Here is a 23426-nt window from a genome sequence, read left to right on the forward strand (position 1 = left end):
ATCAATCAGCTAATCAATCAAACAAAAAAACAAAAAGACAAAGGAGAAAGCTAAAGAACAGCCTGGGAACTCGTCTATTATTGGAGCTTACCCAGTGCTGGTAGGTTACACTGGAAAACTTGCTTTTGTTTATTTGTGTGTGTGTGTGTGTGTGTGTGTGTGTAAAGCAGTGTTTTAATGGCATTTCTTCTGTTTCTTCTTTCCTTCCTTATTGTTGCTCACCTTGCCCTCCTTGTGGTAAACTTTGCTCTTTTCTTTCTCCCTTCTGCCCCCCTGATTATGGAGGGAAACCAGAGGGTTACTATCTAGAGCAGAAAGAAGAAAATGGCTCCAACCCCAGAAACATTGTTTCTGGGTGCCAGGGATGCACAACCCTTGGGGCAGGAGTTTCTGGAACTCCTTCTGGTTCTCCTCCCAGTGAAGGACAGTGTTGATGACAGGGTTGGAGTGGTGCGTGGGATAGGAGTGAGGTCTGGAGAGCTAGAAAGATCTGTTGATGTCCTGGGGCACCTGGGCGGCTCAGTCGTTTAAACATCTGCCTTCAGCTCAGGTCATGATCTCAGGGTCCTGGGATCAAGACCCATGTCAGGCTCCTTACTCAGTAGGGAGTCTGCTTCTCCCTCTTCTTCTGCCGCTCCCCACCGCTTGTGCATGCTCTCTCTCTCTCAAATAAATAAAGGCTCTAGAAAAAAAGGAAAGATCTAATTATGTCTTTCCCACTGTCCTATGTCCCTTTCACTCCATTTGACCTTGGTCAGTCTGCAGTGGGACGCACCTGCCACTGGTTACCTGGGGTGCTAGGCTAGAGGGTGAGGCTGAGGGTGCCACTGGGGAACATTACAGAGGAAGAGCTCTGGCCTCTGGTGCCAGTCAAAGAACTGGGTTCCAGTGCCGGCGCTGCTGCTCCCTGTGTGACTGTGGCTTTGGGCAGGTCATTAACCCTTCTGAGGAGCATTCCATTCCATCACAGGGTCTGGAGCCCAAGAGATCCTTGAAAGTGGACTTGTTGAGTAAATGAATGAACAAATGAATGGTTTCCTCATCTAAACATAGGGATAATAATACTGCATCAAGTATGTTGTGGGCTGCAGAACCCAAAGAAGATGCTGGTTGTGGCCGAACTTTGGAAACTCTGAAGCTGTTTACAGTTCCATAAAATAAAGATGCCAGTCAGAAGCAAATGCCCCTAATCTTAAAAAAAAAAAGAAGAAGAAGAAGAAGCAAATGCCCCTGGAGCTGCTGGTGCTGGGCCTGCCTGGGAAGGAGAGCAGAGCCCAGCACTGTGTGCTCAGGAGAGGAATGGCAGCAGGCGAGCACGGCTGGTCTAGTCTCTGCGAGCTGAGGAATTCTGCAGGAGATGGCAGGTTCTTCAGACCCCCTCGTGGGTGCTTGCATTAAATCCTGAGTGTGCTCAGCATTATCTCTTGAATATTAAGCACAAAGAGAGTTGGATCCTGGGCTTTATCACCAGCTTCCCTTGGCCCCTGGCAGGGGAGGTGAAATGGCCCTGCTCCATCTCAGCAGCGAGGGTCATGGCCTCCCTGCCTCCCTGGAGTTCATCCCCTTCCTCAGGCCTGGCTCCCTGCTGGAACCATTTTCCCCTGCCCTGGCATGAACGAGCCCCTCAAGGCTTCCAGCCCCTTAAATGTATAATTCAAGGGATGATGGGCTTGTGTTACCATTGCTGCCAGCAGCCTTGAGCTGACTCGTAGTACAGACAGGGTTTCCCTTTCCAGGCTGGGGAAAGGGTGGGTCAGTGCCTGGGTCACCTCAGTGAGTGTGCCCAAGCCTTGGCTCCTGGTTGCCCCGGTCCAGCCACACTCATGAGGCCCCCGAGGTTAGAACAAGAGAAAGCCAGCTTAATCCCAGAAAGTTTCCAATTTAAATCCTAAGAAGGCAAAGCTTGTCTTTGGCGCCCCTACACCATCCCTAACTTTCCTACTTTGGGTTGTGAGAGAAGACAAAAGGGCCATGGGAGACAGGCCAGGTGAGATGGAGGGGTCCGGTCATCTGAACTGCAGGCAGGTAGAGGGCACCAGAATGTTCCACAGTCCTGCAGCATTCCTGCCGTGTCTCCCCTGGCCTTCTGGGCAATCCGACCTCCAGTGCCGCACATTCTCAAGGTTAAAACTGTTTATTCCTTCCCTTTTGATTATTGACGGATGCACCTAGCATGGCTTCTTAAAAGACCATTTCAAATATCTGTAAAGCCAAGAAACTCAAATTTAGGAAAATCTCACCAGCAGGACTTAGTTCCTGTGTCTATTGACTCACAATTAATAACTATATTATAGTATTACTATTACATAATTGATTATAATTGCTATTATATAATAATAATACTAATGAAATTCACATAATTAATGCTAATGAAAGGTAGATGACATGCTTTTTGCTCAACCAACATGCACATTGCCAAACCCCCAAAGGAGTTCCTTTAAGATCTAAAGGGCGTTGGTGGTATAGTGGTGAGCATAGCTGCCTTCCCAAAGGAGTTACTTTAAGATCTAAAGGACTTGACTGTACTTTACTGTCATGTTGAAGAGAATAAAGCTTTTAGGTATAATCAAGATTTCTTACATATGAGAACTCAGTGACCCATAGGCAATGTCTGCCATAAAAAAAAAAAAAAAGAAGAACCGAGTGTACCTCCATTGTTTACTGACATTTAAAAATAGCTCCATTAGCTCACAACTGCGACCGAAGATGGCATGGAGAGCAGCGGGGCACTAGATGAGGCTCTTGGAGATCCCAGTCCAGCCCCAACTCATGTACTCATTGGCTGTGTGACTTTAGAAAGACAGTCAACCTTTTTAGCCATTTGTAAAGTAAGGGGGTTGAACCACAAGACCTCAGAAACCCTATTCTCTGGGTCTTTGGTCCAAGAAGAGCTGCAAAGATGGGGAAAACAAGCACATTCCAAGACTTACTAAATACTTAAAGACCTTCTCACTTTAGAAAAAGAGGATTTTATTTATTTGAGAAAGATTGAGTGGGGAAAGGAGCAGAGGGACTAGCAGACTCCCTGCTGAGCAGGGAGCCCAATGCCTGGGCTCCATCACAGGACCCTGAAGTTGTGACCTGAGCTGAAGGCAGATGCTTAACTGACTGAGTCACCCAAGTGCATGAAAACCTTCTCTCTTTTAAATTTGGATTATGGATGGGAATGCAAGCTGTTACAGTAACTCTGGAGAATAATATAGAGGTTCCTCAAAAAGTTGAAAATAGAACTACCCTATGACCCAGCAATTGCACTACTGGGTATTTATCCCAAAGGAACAAATGTGATCCGAAGGGGCATGTGCACCCAAATGCTTATAGCAGCAATGTTCACAATAGCCAAACTATGGAAAGAGCCCAGATGTCCATCAACAGATGAATGGATGAAGAAAATGTGGTATATATCTACAATGGAATATTAGGCACCCATCAAAAAAATAAATCTTGCCATTTGCAACAATGTGGATGAAACTAGAGGATATTATACTAAGTGAAATAAGTCAGTCAGAGAAAGACAATTATCATATGATCTCACTGATATGTGGAATTTAAGAAACAAGGCAGAGGATCATAGGGGAAGAAAGGAAAAAATGAAACAAGACAACACAAGAGAAGGACAAAAACCGTAAGAGACTCTTTTTTTTTTTTTTAATATTGTATTTATTTATTTGACACAAAGAGAGAGAGAGATCACAAGTAGGCAGAGAGCCAGGCAGAGAGAGAGGGGGGAAGCAGGCTCCCTGCTGAGCAGAGAGCCCCATGCGGGGCTCGATCCCAGGACCCTGAGATCATGACCTGAGCCAAAGGCAGAGGCTTAACCCACTGAGCCACCCAGGCACCCCCCGTAAGAGACTCTTAATCAGGAAACAAGCTGAGGGTTGCTGGAGGGGAGGGAAGTCAGGGATGGGGTAACTGGATGATGGACATTGGGGAGAGTATGTGTTGTAATGTGCACTGGGTATTATATAAAACTGATAAACCTGTACTCCTGAAACAAATAATACATTCCATGTTGATTAACTGAATTTAAATTAAAATAAATTTTGATTATGGAAACACTCGTAAGGATAGAGAGAAAGGTATGATCCTCCATATGTTCATCATGTAGGTTTAACCATTATTAATATTTTGCTCTATTTGCTCATGTAGATCTTTTCTGAAGATTATGCTTGTCTATATATTTTTCTGTATCTTAAAGCATGTTCAAACATGACTTCTTTCACCCAAGGCTTCATTCAGCCTGCTTCTCTGAAAAGTAAGACCTGTCCTTATATCAACACCATTACCATTGTTAAGCCTAACAACATGGCAATTAACTAATTTTCTAATATTACCTGATAACCAGTCCATACTCAAATTTCCCCACACTCCCCAGAACAGGCTGTCTGCCTCCCCCTTCGTCAGCCCATCGCTGGGGCCAACCATGGTCAGCTCTTGCTGTGTTTGGTGTTTCTGGTGAGTAGCTTTGCACATGGCTTCATACCCCCAGCGGCTGTCATCACCTCCAGGTTTTCTGCTAGGACAGATGATGGCTCGGTAACTTCCATTCTTTCTTCTTCCACAGCAGCATTTACCCCCTCAGTTCCTCTGTGTAGTAATACTTACTAAGGTTCTGTTTGGGGTTGAACTGTGTACTCTTTCCCAACCCCCAAAAGAGGTATGTCAAAGTCCTAGTTGCTGGTGCCTATGAATGTGACCTTATTAGGCAATAGGGTCTTTGCAGATGTGATCAGGTGAAGACAAGGTCATACTGGAGTAGAGCCGGCCCTAAACCCAATGACTGGCATCCTTAGAGGGAGAGAGGGATTTGGAAACACACACACACACACACACACAGCCATGTGGAGACGGAGGCAGAGTTTGGCGAAGTGCAGCCACCAGCCAAGGAGCGCAGAGGTTTGCTAGCAGCCACCAGAGGCTGCAAGAAGCAAGGCAGAAATCTCTCCAGGGCTTTCAGAGGGAGCACAGCCCTGCCCACACCTTGATTTCAGACTTCTGGACTCCGGACTGTGAGAATACATTACCATTGTTTGAAGTCACTCCATTTGTGACAGTTTGTTATGGCCACCCAAGAAACTGGTACGGTTCCTCTACCTTTGGAGCATCACTATAAGGGAAACTCGGTTTTCCTCCTTCCTATGCAGGTAACAACCCTGCTCTTCTCTACTGCGTTTCTCCCCAGGACTTTCCTTTACTACTCACGCAAAACCCTTGACTTCTGGTCACCAAAAGGGGCAGGGGGTGGGAGTTCCCCACAACAAGCAATTGTCTGCTACACCAGCTTGCTGTCCTACAGTTTAATTTAATTCTGACACTATCTACCCAGACATAGTATCAGATCCCACAGGTTAAGGGCTCAGTCCCACAAGACTGCCCCTACACACACACACACAGACACACACACACACACACACACTCTTCAGATGCCTGTGGAAATGACAGATTATCACCTATACTTGTAACCAACCAGCTATAGACTGCAAGTTCCAACAACCCTGTTCTCAGTTTCAGCTGATTTGCTAGAGCAGCTCACAGAAACCAGGGAAACTCATTTACCAGTTTATTAAAGGCTATGATAATGAATACAGCAGAACATCCAGAGGGAAGAGATGCATGGGACAAGTGCACCTGTGCCCTCTCTGGGTGCGCCACTTTCCTGGAACCTCCTTCCACGTGTTTGCCACCCTGGAAGCTCTCAGAACCCTGCACTTTTGGGATTTTATGGAGGCTTCATCACGCGGGCACAATTGATCATTGACTCTACTTTCACTCCTTCTCCTTTCTCAAGAGAATGAGGGATGGGGCCAAAAATTCCAAGTTCCTAATTATGGTTTGGATTTCCAGTGATCAGCCCTCATCCAGGAGCCATCCAGGAACCCACCCAGAGTCACCTTTTTAGAGTAAAAGATGCTTCTTTCACTCCTATCGGAAATTACAAAGGTTTCAGGAGCTCTGTTTTAGGAGCGGGGGGCAGAGACCAATATGTATTTCTTATTATGAATTGCAGTATTACAATCACATAAAATTATACCTCTATTTTTTTCAAGATTTTATTTATTTATTGGACAGAGAGAGATCACAAGTAGGCAGAGAGGCAGGCAGAGAGAGGGAGAGAAGCAGGCTCCCCGCGGAGCAGAGAGCCCGATGCAGGGCTCGATCCCAAGACCCCGGGATCATGACCTGAGCTGAAGGCAGAGGCTTTAACCCACTGAGCCACCCAGGCGCCCCTATACCTCTATTAAAAAAAAAAAAGATTTTATTTATTTATTTGACAAAGCACGTGAGAGTGTACAAGCAGGGGGAGTGGCAGGGAGAGTGAGAAGCAGGCTCTCTGCAGAGCAGGGGGAGCCCAAGGTGGGACTTGATCCCAAGACCATGACCTTCACTGAAGGCAGATGCTTAACCAACTGAGCCACTCACACACCCTATACCTCTGTTTCTTGTTCCATCCACTACATCTTGACTCTTTGCTTTGTATGATGAGGATAAGAACCAAAGTTTCAAACACAGCTGGAAGGACCCAGGATGTGAGCAGTCCAAGTGTGGAGGGCAGCGTTAGGCAGAGGGTGGATGCCTTCTGATCCCCGGTGGCCACTGCTCCATCTTCTTGGTCTGCAGAGACACTGGCTGCCTGGACACTGTGTCCACAGTTCTGTGTCCCAGAGCCAGGAGCAGACATGTGAGGGAGAGTCTTGCCCAGAGTAGCCAGGAGCAGACATGTGAGGGAGAGTCTTGCCCAGAGTCGAGGTTGTTTCATTCCCCTCCAGGGTCTGCCTGCTTCCCTCCCACGTCACACAGGCCTGTTTCTCTGGGAAGGTCCCAGACACTGGTCATAGACATGTGCCCCTCATGTGGTCTTGGCCAATTTGGTATCTTATCTTCCCTCTTTGCTTTGGCTGTGAGTAAATCCAGAGTTAAAGTTACAACCACATGCAGTCGATAGAGGAACTTATAATGGCATTTGTTTTGAAAATATTTTAGGCATACAAAAATTACAGAGAATATATAACAAATATCCTGTCACCCAGCTTCAGACATAAAACTTAGCAAAGACTGAAGTCCTCTGAGCCCTAGGTCCCATTCTCCCACCTCCAACCCCCGTGGGACCTCTCTTCCTAGACTCGCTTTATCCGTTCCTATTTAAAACATAATGAATTTCCCTAAACGTATGCCCCTGTAACAAACATATGGTATCATTTTGCATATTTAAAAACATTCTGTAAGTGGCTTTTTACTATATATATCACTGTGTACTTTGTTCTTTTTTTTTTTTTTAAGATTTTATTTATGTATTTGACAGACAGAGATCACAAGTAGCAGAGAGGCAGGCAGAGAGAGAGGAGGAAGCAGGCTCCCTGCCGAGCAGAGAACCCAATTCGGAGCTTGATCCCAGGACTCTGGGATCATGACCTGAGCCAAAGGCAGAGGCTTTAACCCACTGAGCCACCCGGGCGCCCCTGTAGTTTGTTCTTTTTACTCAAGGATTTTACTTTGAAACTTCCCTGTGTTGATGCATGAAGCTCTAGTTAATTTTCACTGCTGTGTAGTATTCCACTAGAAGACTAGACAAATGATTATGCAGTTTTTCAAAGCATGGCCCCGTGGCCAGAACGCTGGGGTTCAAATCCCAGCTCTGCCACTTATTAGTTCTGCAACCTTGGGCAAGTCAGCCTCTCTGTGCCTCAGTTTCCTCAGCCATAAGATGGGGCAAATGATAGCACCTACCTTAGTCGACATGAAAATGGAATGATGTAACATCTGTGAAGCATTGAAAATAAGCCTGGGGCACAATGCACCCTATTCAAGAGCTGGCTAGCACCGTTGCACGTTTATTTTCCAATTGGTGGACGTTTCCAGTTTTTCCCTGTCTCCGGGATGTCGCAGGGAAAATTATTCTGTTTCTTTGTGCACGCGTGCCAGAGAGTTCCTGCGGGCTAGGGCACACACGTGGGAATGGATTGCTGGGCCACAGGGTATGCCCTTCTTTCCTTTTCTGGGCAATGCGAATGTGCTTTCCAGCCCGAGGTGCTGATCCTCACTTTCGGCTGGGGCGGGGCCTCATGTGTTGTGTAGGTGCACTGCTTTTGCTTAAACTTGGCTAAATCTTCCTTTCCCTTTACCCGAATGTCCCCATCTCCTTATCTTTATCCTAGTGTGGACTTTCGTGAGCCTTCTCTTCTCCATGCTCCCTCCTTTTTCTTTGGAGTGACACAGGATGTAGATACATAAAGGTGACACAGGATCCCCTGGAATGAAAGACACAATCCTCAGGGGCTGCCTGCTCCCCAGCCTGGACCTCCAGGCTTCCTGCTCTCGGGACTCATTAGGGTTGCTACCAGTCGTGCTCACATGGAGGGCTCACTGTGTCATCGGTGCTCTGTGGACACCATCCTGTTCCGTCTCATAAACTCCATGAATAGAACCATTAGTCCCACAACCTTGACTCTGGTGAGGCAGTCTGATGCCAGAATCTGTGCTCCTACGTAGGGCCTCCTACGGGGTTGTGGTGTGGGGTGGCTCAGGCTGCATGTTGCACAACTCGCAGGGGCACCATTTTGCCCAGATGGCAATGTGAATGGTGCCCCCTGGAGTTGCGGAGTGCAGTGGCCCCAGCCTTCTAAGTAAGAGCTTAAAGCAAATGCTTCCTACTTGCTTGACAGGCTTAGAAGGGCAGCCCCCACTCCCTACTGAGGGGCTCTGCTGCTCAGGATTTATAGGACTTTCTTAGGGTCATGGTTCTTCATGTTTTAGAAGCCTATTGGCACGAGAGCCCTCCCACCTATATAAACATTGTTTAGGAAGGGGGAGCCCAGCATGGGCCCTGCATGCTGACACCAACCATGTAAGGGCACGCACTTGGCCGCTTTCTGTGGCTTTCCCCCTTGGCCACCGCAGACTTATTGAGCAATATATTATGAGTGTGGCTCACTCCGATGATGTGTTATGGATAAATCATTAAGGAGGCAGCTCACCGCAGTGATGTATTGGTGTAATAGATCATCAGAGTGAAGTCTTCTGCCGACATACGGGCTGGCTCAAAGGGTGGTGTCATTCAGGGAAGAATTAGCCCAGCAGCAGATCTGGCTTAATTACAGGATAAAAGGTTTGTGAATGATAGGCTGAAGTCTGCGGCACTAGCATTTTGATTCTTGATGTAAAAATATAATTGGGCTTCCTGAGAGAATTTTTGATGATTTCCAAACAGCCTTCCGCTCCATCACAACAGCACGACCGGCCATGTGGTGGCAGGGGTACCCGCCATCAGGGGGCTCTCCAGGCCCTTCCCACATTTGAATTACTGTCGTCCTTTCCATTTGTAGGTCACAGAATGAGTTAAAGGAGATAAAATCCAGGAGGCCTGCCTTTGAGGCCGTCAGAATGATGTCCTTAGCAACCAGACCACTGGAATTGAGTGATTTATTCAAATCATCATTAACTAAGGCAGTGGTTCTTGACTAGACCTATGTGCATGTGTGGGGAAGATGGTGGGGATGGGGGTCTGCAGAGTGTGTGTATGTGTGTGTGTGTGTCTGAGGACATCAGCATCTTAGGGACAATAGTAATAATCATGTTTATCAGACATTTCACAACGTGCTACAGGCTTTGCATGTATTAGTTAATCTCATTAGGTTCATATGACAACATTGTCAGACAGGCATTCTTTTTCTTCTTCTTCCTCCACCACCTTCTCCTCCTCCTCCTCTTCCTCTTTTTCCTTCTCCTCTTCCTCCAGCTCGCCATGTACTTTTTGTAATTGTGGGTGAATTGCTTAGCTTCTCAGAGCTCCAGTTTGCTTATCTGCAAAATGGGAATAATAATAGCACTGCACCTGATTCAAAGTGTTGAGGGAGCCAAGAGAGATCCTGGGTGGAAAGAGCTTTACGTTCTGCTGACACATGAAACGGGCCATTGTGACTTTAGCTTCTTGGAACAGCGTTTCCAATGGCATTTGCATTTTGCTTGTGTTTAAATCCAGGAAGGATTTATGTAAGGAGATTGATTCCCTAAGTGTTATGAGTCAGAAAAACTCTTTTACCATGAAAAGGTGAGGAGATTTGGCTTCTGGGGGCCAGCTCAGTCTTGGCCATTTACAGTAAACCCTTTGATAAAGAAGCCACTTATTTCTGGCCTCTAAAATCAAGGGCATCTCCTTGTGAAGGTAGAAATCCAGGTAAGATAAGATTGATAATCCTACATTACAGACTTTATTAAAGATGTCCAGATTAAAAATTGGGTTGTCTGTCAATCAATCAGCCTGTTTTCTACGTTTTTCTCTGTCATTTACTAAAAATATTCCTGTATAACACTGAACCCCCTGTGGACATCATAAATGCTAATCTCTCTTCCCTTCTTTTCAGAAGGACAAGCTTGGTTGTGCTCCCTTAGCAGATGTCCCTGGGTTTGTCCTTGTCTTGCTAAAAGCCTTACTATTATATAAAGTTTTCTTGAGTCATGTGATTTGAAGTGAGGAAAAAGGGCACATGAATGGAATTCACCAATGAAGTGTGGCTTAGGTTCTATTTCCTTGAACCCCAGTGAGAGGAGACAGGTTGGAAACAACCAACCTGAAGATTGAGCTAATGCTTAACTGTTGATCAGTAGGTCACTGTGTTGGGGTCCCTTGTGTCAAGGAACTAAGTCAGCATCATTGGAGTGTCCTAATATCTTGGCTTGAGTTCGCTGATGTCTTAGGTTGGGTTCCCTAGAAGCAGACTCTGAGATGGAGAGCTGCATGTAAAACCTTCATTAGGGGCATTCTCTGGAGACACACCTGTAAGGGAGCAAGGCAGGCAGGACCCGGCGGAGGGGGAAGATGTCCCCTGTTGCAGTTGCCATGGAGATATTTGCTAATTGTACAGGGACTCTGCAAGTAGGATGGCCCTTCAAAGTTGTCAGGAGCTAATTGGGCTGGGCCTTTGCATCTCTTCCATCAGCTAGTGATCGCTAGGGCCATCCCTGGGAGAGGATACACCTTGGGTAAAGTAATCTCCAGGGAGGGATGAAGCTCTGAGCCATCAGCAGCCCATATTCCAGCAGCTGGGTGATGGGTGGGTGGCCCCAAAGAAGAGGATCTCAACTGACAGAACCCCTAGCGGACTGTCCTTTGAGCTGCTCAGATTCACTTGCTTAGCATAGTAAGTTTGCTCCGTCTCTGCGGCGATGTCCAAAGTGTGGACCTTCGTGCATCCAGAACTTGATGAGGCCTACCAGGCATTGTGCTTCTTGACTGGTGGTGGGAGCTAAGACTTTAGCACTCTGGAGCTGGGATGCCTCTTCAGAGCTCTTCCAAAGGAGAAGAGGAGGCTGAGCATTTGCATGCCCATCTTAGTCAGTCCTTGGCTATAGGCTGCCCCCTGGAAGTGGTGTAATTTTGGGCAAGGCCATTGCCTGGTGCTAGAGTGATCCCCAGTGAGGGATGTGGCCCCAAATCATCATCAGCTAATAGTCTCAGCAGCTAGAATGGGTGCAGAGGGGGTCTGGGCAGGAACCACAATATCCACTCATCCAAACTCCAGAGCTGGGGCCAGAGTAAGGCCCAAATTTAAGGAGTCACTCATCCTTAAGATTGTACAAATGCAGATTTGGCACTTGCCTCACTCTAGCCCTGAGCCTGTCTGACATTCATGGAAATCTAATATCAGAAATGGTAGACATTTTAGGTTGCTTGGGATAAACTTCCCAGTTACCATGAAGGCAGCCTCTTTCTGAAACTAGTAGATTCTTGGACAACATCGTCCTAGAATATTTCCTTTCCACTTCTCTTCAGGGAATGGAAAGGTACACACTGGGGAAAGGTATTGCTTGTTACTACTGCCAAAAAAAATTCAAAGTGCCTTTCCTAACCAGCCAGTTATTCTATAACTTTGTCTAAGCCCCTGGTCATTTCCCTATGATCTTTGTGTTATGGAAATAAAGTCAGAGGAGGGAGTTTGAACTAGAAGATTCTTCAGTTCCCTTTTGTTACCCATGGCATTGAGGATATTATCCAGTCCTGAGCCTGCTGGCCAGCTTCAGTGGGTGGAGCCACTCCCCTGCATTGAGGGAGCATATTCCAGAATGGTCAAGAGAGAAGACCAGCCATGCTGTGCTAGAAGAATGGGAGGTGGTTGAAAGGCCAGAGAAACACATAACTCATAGGCAGGTAGGAATCAGAGTTGGAGCCCAAAAGGAAGAAAAAGCAGGAGTTGATTATAGAGCAGCCTGAGCAAAGGGCGACATGGTGTGTGGGGCAGCATCATTCCAGAATTGATCCTGACTGTGCTGGATCCTGGCTATGGCATCCTGGGTATGTGAGAAATCCATGCATAGTTTTTGTCTTGACCTTTCACACAAAAAGTCTTGGGCCATCCTTCCCAACTTAATATATATATAGTCAAGGCAATTCTAATCAGATCCCATGGCAGTTTTTATTTTTAACTTCACAACATGATAATAAAGTTCATCTGGAAGGATGAATGCATGAGAATGGCTGATAAAGTGTTGAAATATCAGGATGTAGTATTGCCTACTCACTATCAGAGGTATTACCAAGCAACAGTAATTAAAGCAGCATGGTACAGGTATAGGATTAGGCAGTTGAACCAGGGGAGTACAACAGAGAGTCTAGAAAAAATTGGCATATATATGGGCATTAAGTATATGACAAAGATAGCATTTGACATCAGTGAGAACAGGATAGATTATTAAATAGTGTTGGGAATGGGTTGTGAATTTCAGGGGAATTTTAAATTTAATTCTCTATCTGACACCATGCCCCATATAAATCTCAAGTGAACTAAAGATCTAAAAATAAAAAGTGAAACTATGAAAGTACTAGAAGAAAATATAGGGACTCTTTGAGCATGACACAAAACCCAGAAGACAGCAGGGAAAGAATGATAGTTCTGACTATATGAACAAACAAACAACAACTTCTATATGGGGAAAAATACCACAGACAAAAAATTAAAGAATGGAAGAAAATGTTTTAAACATACATGATAGACAAAAGGTTAACATTGATAATATATAAAGAGCTGCTACAAATCAGTAAGAAAGAGAAATAAGATGGACAAACAAGGGCAATGAATAGACAATGTGCTGAGGAAGAAATACGTGGCAGAGAAAGCATGAACAGATGCGCAACCTCAGCAACAATCAGAACAATACACGTCAACAGAAAATGAGATATAGTCTCCCTTTTGAAATTGGTAAAGGTTAACCAGATTGCTGGAACTCAGTGTTTGGGAGGATGCAGATGAAAAGGGGTACCTAGTTGGAGCTGAAACTTGCAATAACGTTTTTGAAGAATAATTTGGCAATATCAGTTACACTTGAAACATATTTGCCCTTTGACCCAGAAATTATACCTCTTGGAATTGATCATACAGAAAGCTGCCTTCGAGAGGGACGAGACGTATGCCCAAGTAGGCTTACTTGGCATTATTTGTGATGGCACAACTGGAAGAATAATCCATCAGGGGAAGAGAGGTTGGGTAAATGATGGGATATCCATACAATAGAAAGGCATTAGAAAGGATGGGGCTGATCTATGTTGTACAGATTTGGAACAAGGTCCACAAGAAGCTGTTAGTTCAAGAAAAAAGTTGAATATTCCATAAAGCATGAGTCCATTTTCTAAGCAGTTAAAAAACAGCATTTAAGTTCTTATTGTAGAAATTGTCACTTTCATAAAATGTGAAGAGCAGGCAATAGTGCAATGAACCCCTATAGTCCCATCACCTTGTTGCAACAATGTCAACTCTTGGTCATTTTTTCCCATCCCATTCACTTGCTTCTTCCACCTGTGGATTATCTGAAGCAGATCCCAAATATCCTATCATTGTATACTCGGGTCCACTTCCACATTCAAAGGACGGTGCAAGCGGGGAAGCAAGGCTCAAGGAATACATATGAAGTTGATGTCAGTGGTCATTGTAGGAGAATGGGGCAGATGAGGGTGGATTTTAATTATAAACATTTTGGTATTATATGATTTGTTTTTGCATTGTTTATTTTTTAAAAACCTCAGTAAAGTTTTTAAGAGAAGGAGGGAAAGGAGGGGCACCTAGATGGCTCAATGGGTTAAGCCTCTGCCTTTGGCTCAGGTCATGGTCTCAGGGTCCTGGGATAGAGCCCCACATTGGGCTCTCTGTTTGGCAGTGAGCCTACTTCCTCCTCTCTCTCTGCCTACTTGTGATTTCTTTCTGTCCAATGAATAAATAAAATCTTAAAAAAAGAGAAAGGGAGAAAGGAAACCTCAACCATCCCTTTACCTCTACAGAAACTCCTAAATTTTAAAAAAGCAAACAAGTGATTGTTACGGATTTTTTTTTTTTTTTAACATAAGCTCTAGGTCAATGCAGGACTTTAACCCATGACCCTGAGATCAAGCACACTCTACTGACAGAGCCAGCCAGACACCCTGTTACTTGATTTTTAAAAAACCACTTCAAATCTTTTATGGAATGGTTTGGAATTAATGCATCAATAAAGATATTAAAACTTGAGGACCTAATATTTATTATTATCAGAATATCCAGTTTGGGTCAAGTTTTTGATAGTTAAGTTATAGCCCTTTTTTTGTTGTTGCGTGTATAGTATGTATATTATAATACAGAAAAGTTCTCTTTTTTTTTTAAGTAGGCTCAGTGTAGGATTTGAACTCATAACCCTGAGATCAAGGCCTGAGTTGAGATCAAGAGTCCATTGCTTACCCGACTGAGTCACTCAGGCACCCTCCCAAGAGAAGCTTCTTTAAAATCAATGTTGTTATGGACTGTAAGTTTGTTACCCCCCCACCCCCCATCTGTCTATTGAAATCCTAATCCCCAATCCCCAGTGTGTTGGTATTTGGAAGTGGGGGCCTCTGGGAACTAATTAGATCATGAGGGTGGAGCCCTTGTGAGTGGGATTAATGCCCTCATAAAAGAGACCCACAGTGAGAACCCAACTGTCTATGAACAGGGAAGTGATTCTCATCAGACACTGCATCTAGAGGCACCTTGATCTTGGACTTCCCAGACCTCAGATCTGTGAGAAGTAAATTTCTGTTGTTTGGAAAGGGCCCAGTCTTTGGTGTTCTGTTATAGCAGCTCAAACAGACTGAGACAGAGGAGTACATTTGTTACCATTTTATGGAACTGCAGTGGCTCCATTGCTAAGTTCCCAGAGGGAGACTGATTGGCCCTCATTGGGTTAGCTGCTCTCTACACTGGGAGCTGGGAGGGTGACGTATTTGGAGACAGGTGGTGAGACCTGGGCAAACATTTCACCTCCACTGGGCCTGCTTCTGTGCTTCTCTCTGCTATTTCTTTCCCTCATGTTTATTGGCATAACTGCCCCATCTAGCCAGGAAGAACATCCTGGAAACAGGGAAAGTGGCTTCAAAGACAGAGGATCTGGGTTTGAATTTACTGTGACTTTGAGTAGGTCCCTCATCTCCGAGGCTGGTTCCTCACTTGAGTTAAGGGATGTGAGGAGAAAGTGCCTTATGGATGAAGAAGGCTGAAACCTGCCTGGCACAAAGTAGGCCTTCAGTGCACTTTTGTCATGAAGTGTGCACTGGGGCTTCTCATTCAAGGATGTGCCTGCTTCTGGAACATTCTGGTGTGGAGGCCTCGGAGCTGCCACAGCACAGGCGCTGTTACTGCAGAAGCTGTCAGCAAAGGCCTCCTCCTCTCCTTCGCCAGCTGGGCCGACAGGACCAGGCACATCCACAGCCCGTGAAGCACTGTCTTCACCTCAAGGGGCTCCTTGGCTCTTCCGCCTGACCTTGGAGTTCAGCCCCTGGGGGCATTTCCTCACAGACCTAGTCTTCCCTCTCAGGCCCATCTCCCTCGCCACAGGCCTCTCCACAAGCCCACTTGGATGTGCACTAATGCCATTATCTTTCCGAAATTAAAATCAAGCCTCAACCTATAATGTTTCACGGAGAGGGAATTGGGGTTATATATTCCTGCGTTGAGCGGTATTCTATTTCAGTCATAGCATTTAATTATGATTGGTATGTTAGTGCCCACCGGAGCATAACAAATTGTCATTATGTTATTCTGCTGAGTCTAATTTAATTGGCAAGTTGTCACAAAAGCAATTATCCATCATTTATTTTGTTGCCATAACCACATCTAGAAGAGCACCTGCTGTCTGTGAAGAGAAATGCGCCCCAGTCTCTCAGCCCTGGATCCAGGCCACTTATCTGACACAAAGACATTGCTTCCCCTTCTGATTTAAAAATATGTTCCTCATTTCCTGCTGCGGTCTCATGAATCCTCCTGGGGGAGCCTCAAAGTGCCAAAGGAAATTCATGGGCTGGGAATTTGCCTGGGGCCCCACCACGAGGCTGGAGGTCAGCCCTGCTCTGTCAGGGGGCAGGCAGGAGGCAAGAAACTGGCCCCGTGGAGGTCCGGGACCTGACTGAGGTCGGGCTTTGCTCCGTCAGCTGTTTCAGCTGCCACCTCAGTGAGGGATTTATAAATATTTGTTGCTCTTCCCCCGACCCCAGGCACACCGTGTGCTCGCTCCCCGGGAAGCAAGATTGTTTGGCCATTTCACAGAGAGGGAGCGTGAGGCCCTGGGGACCGGAGACTCAGTCATGAGGGAAGATCTGAGGAGGAGCAGGACAACAGTGAAGACCTTTGGCTTTTTCCATTCTCTGTATGAAGCCTCTGCAGGCAAAACCAAGGTACGTTTGGGCCTGACAGAGCCCCAGGAGGAGCCTCTGGGGCAGTCGGACCTTCTGCTGGCCTCCTAAAAGCTGTGCAGGGGGAAAGAACAGAGGCCAAAAAGAGGGACGAGCCACCAGACTGCCTGCGGACTCCAAGAGCCCGAGACGGGAACTGCCCGCTTTCCCAGGAGCCTCCAGTTCCCAGCGCTTTGGGAGGTCCTGTTGAACCCATCCCTACTTGGTTGCTGGCCCATGCTTGAACAACATCCTCCTCCCCTAAGTGCAGTAAGACTTCTATGAGTGTTAAAGTTGAGGCAAGCAAAGTTTTATTTGTGTGATTTTTCTCCTAAAGTGGGAAGACAGTCATTCCTTAAAGGAAGATGAAGCCTGCAGTTCTGTGTCCTGCAAGCGCAAAGCAGGTGCAAAAATGCTTCCAGGATGCTCTTATTAGCATAGTAAACAAAAGAGTCATTGCGAACAAAAACACCCCACCCACTCTACTGCAAAGAGGAGAAAAGAATCAGACCTTTAAATCAACCAGCTTCTCCCTCTGGGACCAGTCACTCCCCAGTTCCCAGGCTGCCTCTTTGGGGACACTGGAAAATTACCAGCTTCCTGAACATAGGCAGATCAGTTCTTGCAACTCTTTAAAAAAAAAATTATCCCATTGTAATTGCTGACTAAAAATAAACTAGGGATGTGTCAGGTTGCTCCCCCCTGGGCCAGCATTATCCCTAAGGAATGTTCCTCGTGGCTGTGGAGAAGTTGCTCTTGCCACCAGGAAGGCCACCACAGCAAAATGTCCAGGATCTCTGCTCAGTGTGAGAGGGCCCCAGTGAGGTTCAGGGGCCCAAACTTACACAGTCGCTATGACAGCAGGAAAAGCTTTAATGTGCAGTGGAGAGGCCATGCATGAGGGCCCTGCTGGGCCCATTTGTGGTAGAGGATGGTGCTTGGTTACAAGTAAGGGTGTGTATCAGCTTGAACCCTCTGGAAAGTAGGTTGGCTAAATGGATCAAGAGCCATCAACACTGTCCATCATCTTCGACCCAGGAAATCTGCTTAGGATAAGCAAACCATTTCAAAAACAGAAGAAAGATGTTTGCTCTAGTGTTATTTTATAATAGCAAAAACAAAATCTGTGTTGAGAGCAAACTGACCTAGAGCACGTGGCTCTAAGCCCACGGATATTGATAGAGTTTGCTGCATGTTTCCTGGGAGGGATGTTGAGTCAGGAATTCTTAATGCAACTGCATTAAGGGAGCATTTATTAAGCACCAAAACAGAGCTAGGTTACATGTGTATGCAAATTCAGCCGAGACATGGTCTCTCCTGTGTTAGTTTCCTCTTTTTTTTTTTTTAAAGATTTTATTTATTTATTTATTTGTCAGAGAGAGAGAGAGAGCACAAGCAGGCAGAGTGGCAGGCAGAGGCAGAGAGAGAAGCAGGCTCCCCACTTAGCAAGGAGCCTGATGCGGGACTCCATCCCAGGACCCCAGGATCATGACGTGAGCCAAAGGCAGTGGCTCAACTGACAGAACCACCCAGGCGCTCCTGTTGGTTTCCTCTTGCTGCTGTAACAAATCGTGTCCAAATTCACAGCTTCAACAGTACGTGTTTATTACCGTACAGTCCTGTATGTCAGAAGGCTGTAACAGGTCTCCTTGGGCTAACATCAAGATGCCTACACGGCTCTTTTCCTCTCTGGAGGCTCTGGGGAGAATCTACTTCCTTGCCTTTTCCAGCATTTGGAGCCTGTCTGAGCACTTTGGCTTGCTGGCTCCTTCCTCCACCTTCAAAGCCGAAGGTGAGCTGAATCCTCACACTGTATCCCTTGGGCCCTCTCCAGGAGTCACAGCTCCCTCTGCCTCCCTTCTTCTGCCTCTCTCTGCCATTTTAAAGGACCCATGTGATTATATTGGACCCACCCAGACAATCCAGAATAATGTGGTTTTAGGTCAGCTGACTAACAACCTTAATTCCCTTCTGCCACATAATGCCACATAATGCCACATAATGCAGAATATTCACAGGTTCTGGAGATTAGGATATGGGCATCTTTGTGTGTCTGTGGTGGGGGGGGTGGGGCATTATTTTGCAAACCCACTCCAGACCAGGAGCTTACAATTTAGTGACAGAGGCATGTCAACATATCTCTAGAGGATGTGGCAGAGTGCCGTAATCAGCCAACAAGATCTGGGGAGGCAACATGCCCATTCGTAGTAATCCAGAAAGTCCTTGCTGGAAGCCGCACGCTGCTATCCCAGGCAAGTTTCCTCCTCCTCCAGCACACTCTCTGCTCTGGTCACTTGAGCCTCCCTGCTGTCACATAATCACCACGTGCTCTTTCCCAGTCCCAGTCTTTGTCCATTGCTGCCCCTGCCTGGCTGCCCTTGTTTCTTCTTACTCCTTATCCGAATCTCACCCACCCATCACAATCCAGAACAAGTCCCACGTCCTCCATGACTCTTGCCCTGTACCCCCTTGTCCAGGGCTTCTATCCCATTTCTATTCTCAGTTACATACTCTTCTACTGAAGTATAGTTGCTACTCTCTCCATTTTACTGAGTTACTGTGCTCAGCTAGATGTTAACTACTGTGATATCAGGGATCATGCGTTAGAATTCTTCCCTCACCCCTATAGCCCCTTGCACAGTGGTGCTGAAGAAAAATTTGCTAAATTCGTACAAGCTATTCTTTGAACAAACAAAGCACTCACAAAGGTGCTCGCCCCAGGAATGGACAGGTGATCCAAAGGGAGTCTTGTTCTAAAGGCGATCAGTCTAGAGTGGACAGGGAATGACAAGCCGACCAGGGGGTTATGAGGTGATGTGACGAGAGCTAGAATAGTACTATACGTAGGAAGGGCACCTAGGTCAGCTAGTGGGTAGATCGAGGAAGGCTGACAGAGGAGGTGATATTTGAGCTGAGTTTTGAGAAATGAGTAAGAGTGAGCTAGATAAAGGGATATGGGAGAAGGATTCTATTCCAAGAGGAGGAGGAGGAGCATTTAAAGCACAACAAAGAGGGGTGCCTGGCTGGCTCAGCTGGTAGAGCATGTGACTCTTGATCTCAGGGTTGTAAGTTCAAGCCCCATGTTAGGTGCAGAGATGGCTTAAAAATAAAATCTTTTAAAAAGCAGGGGCACCTGGTAGCTTAGTTGGTTAAGTGTCTGCCTTCAGCTCAGATCACGATCCCGGGGTCTTGGGATCGAGCGCCATGCTGGGCTCCTCAGAGAAGAGTCTGCTTCTCCCTCTCCCTCTGCTGCTCCCCCTGTTTGTGGTCTCTCTCTCTTAAATAAATAAAATAAAATTTTAAAAGAAAATAAAGCAGAACAAGGAGATTGAATTCTGGAAAAGCTACTCATCTCTCTCCTCCAGATATAAGAGTATTATAGATGCTCAGTTTCTTCAACTTGGTTTTCCCTGCCTCCTAGCACAAACTTAACTGCTCTGGTGACTTGAACCTCCTCTCTGTTCTTTTCTGCAGTCGGTGTGCTTTCCCCCAGTCCAGCTCCTTTGACCATTGACTTGGGAAAAATGGAGAGAGCTGACATTTGCAAGTGAAACCGACAGGGAAGGGACAAAATGGATCAAGTTGTACTAAGCCCCCAAACTAACAATGATTATACCTGTGACAAACATAAATAATATTGTGAGTGTATAACCTTATACAGAAAAGACAAAACTTAAAAACAAACAAACAAACAGACAAAGGATATGAATAAACATTTTACAGATGAAAGAATACAAATGCCCGACAAGCATATGAAAAGACACTCAACTCTATTTGTAGTCAGGGAAACGCAAAAGAAAACAATAATTAGTACCGGTTTCACTCATCAGATTGGCGAAAATTAAAGATTGATAACATCCAGTGTTGTCAAGTGCGTGGGTAAACAGAGACTATATGAATTGCTAAGCCTTTTTGAAAAAGTAATCTCAAGGTGACTGTTAGAAGTAAAATGAACACATCATCTGATTCCAACTTTGAGAATGTATCTTATAGAAATAATAATATCAATATACATATATGAAAGCTATATACAATGTAGGTAATGAGACATAATATATACAATAAGTTATGTCTATATGCACACAAAAGACGGACCCTATTTACAGCAACAAAAGCTGGATATAATCAGAATTGTCCATCAATAGGGGCCTGTTGAATAAATTATATTATTTATGGAAGATTATGGAGGTATTAAAGAGTTAATTAGATCCATAGATGTTGATGTGGAGAAGTCTGCATGATATAATGTTGAGAAGCAGGAACAGCTTTAAAGTAGGTGAGGCAGAGGGGGAGGACATGCTGGGGAATGGTTAGATACGTTGAAATGGTCACAAAGGAAGTGATGGAAGGCTGTATGCTCCAGGATGTTAGCACTGATTGCCTCAACTGACTGGAATCGGAGGGGAGACAGTAACTTAAAATAAATTCTGTATTGTTTGCCTTGTGACAATGAGCACAGACTATTTTTATAATTGCAAATATTAATAATATTTAAAAACAAGTACTGAGGAAAGTGTTCAGCAGGGCTTCCCTGTCAAGGGGGCGATGAATGATTCCTGTGGGCAAGTTCCTGAGTTCAGGCCTTTTTTGTCCCTCCCTGGCCTCTCTTCTATTCAAATGAGCTAATTAAACAAATGTGAGATAGCTTTCATTTCCTTGGTTAAGTGGCTTTAGATCCTGGGATAAAAACAGCATCATTTACATTTGTAGTGACCCTCTCTTTGTATCAGTGAACTCCAATAATAAATTAATTAGAGCCATTCATCCCCAACCCGCCTCCCCGAGGATGGCCTTTCTTTGCATGCAGCGACTGTCTGGATCGGGCTCAGGGTGAGGTGTATTGTTAAGGCTGCTTCTCTGCAGTAGCAGGGTGAGCCCGGTGTCAGCTCCCCGGCTTGTGAAGTTGTCTGAGTACTTTCCTCACATCTTGGAGGCTAAACTAGTTGAATATGTGCGTGGTTGACCAAGGGGAATGCCATTTGCATCTCAGCTCCCTGCTTCTTGCTAGCAGAAGGCCTTTCTTCAGAGCCTGAGCTACTCTAGAGGTCAAAGGCCCACGGTCACCATGGCAACTCCCTTCAGGGCCTGAAGGAGGGGGCTGAGGGAAGGACTCAGAAACTTACCCGGGGGGCCCCAGGAGAAAGCACTTTCACAGAGAGGGAGTTCAAAGTCTCCACTTTGGGGCTGCTTTACAGGGCATGGCTTTATATAGGATACATTATTTCTGGAAAAGTTGCTTTGGGCCAATTTTGGGGGTAAGATTGTGTAATTTTATTGTGAGCACGCAAGTGGAGTTCCCTATATTTAGGAGCCTGTTGTGAATTCTTTTGTAAAGTGGATAAAAACACCTGTTATTTTTTTTTTTTAGTGCTTATGGGGTCCGTGATCAAAGGAGCGAGACTGATACAAAGCGAATGTCAAGCAAAGCTTTATTGCCAGCATCAAGAATCAGACTGACCGGTCTTGGCCATCTCTTATGGAGGCCCTCCCAGCCTCATAGAGTAGCTTTTATAGAGCGAAGGCCATGTGGTTGGGCCTGGCCACACACAGGTGGCCAATGAGATTGTAACACACAGAGAAAGTTGCATAGTCATGCTAGGTCACACATGGGTGGCCAATGGAATTACAATTCACCCTATAGTAGCTATTTGAACTAGCCTATCACCTTGGTCAGAATTGGCACCCAAAATGCAGGGCCCATATTCTTTGGCAGTTAGGGAGATAGTATATATGTTTTACTGATTGGATGTCTCCACCTGACCTGACCCGCCCTTGTATTTGGGCTCTGTTATCAGGGTCTGGTTGACCATATTTTACTGGTTTCCCAGACTTGCTTTTTAGCAAGTTCCTCTGGTGGGGAGGCGGGGGCAGGGTCAGTTTAAGTCTTACTGCACAAAAAACAAAATGGCTGTTTAACCGAGATGGTTAAACTTAGCTCTGGCTAAGTAGGCCCCTATAGTGCAAGCATAGATGTTCAGATATCAAGCTGTTCTGAAGTTTGGCACACCAGTTTCTTTGGGTCTGGAAGGTGGGGGATGGTAGTGGGGGTGACGGTGGGAAGGAGCCTCCTCTGAGTGATGCCTACAGTGCTTTTTGGATGCTGTCTTTAGACGAGGTTCTACCAAAAGAAGAGCCTGGGCCGAGGATTCCGGTGACAAGGGTTTATAAAGGAACAGCTGTCAGAAGACAACTATAGGGGGATGGCAGAAGCAGGATAGGGAAGGGAAGAAACTAAGCAAAGGTGAGATTTCAGGTTCCAGACTCAGCCTGATCCCACGGGGAGCTCCGGGGTCCAAATTATACTTGAGAGCTTGCTACCCCGAATCAAAGCTACCAGGTATTTATGCCCTCAGATCACTTAGTCATTGGCATAGGCTGCCCAGGGGGAAAGTGTTAAATTCGAGTGCAGCAGCTTTGGTGCCCAAGGTCAATCCTCTGGAAGTCATCAGTGCAAGCTGTTAGTAGTGAAGTACATGCAGTGGGTGAAATCCCAAAGGATCCAGGAGGGGTTTCGAAGGGTCCACTTGTAGACCAAGTATGGTCTACAAACGTCTCTCTAAGGGTTCAACCTCAACAAGAAATCAGTGAACGGAATTAGCTTCCCACACGTATTTAGAACGGTGTTGGAGGATGGAGGTACACTTAGTGGTTGCAGAGTTGGTTGAACAAACATTTCAGAAGAACATGGAATGAATGGCTCTTACGTGGAGGAACAGCTCCAGGAGCAGACCCCAGGACTCCCCCTGGGGCCTGTGTTGTGAAACGT

Source organism: Neovison vison, chromosome 5 (assembly GCF_020171115.1).
Source record: "Neovison vison isolate M4711 chromosome 5, ASM_NN_V1, whole genome shotgun sequence".
Classification (NCBI taxonomy): Eukaryota; Metazoa; Chordata; class Mammalia; order Carnivora; family Mustelidae; genus Neogale; species Neogale vison.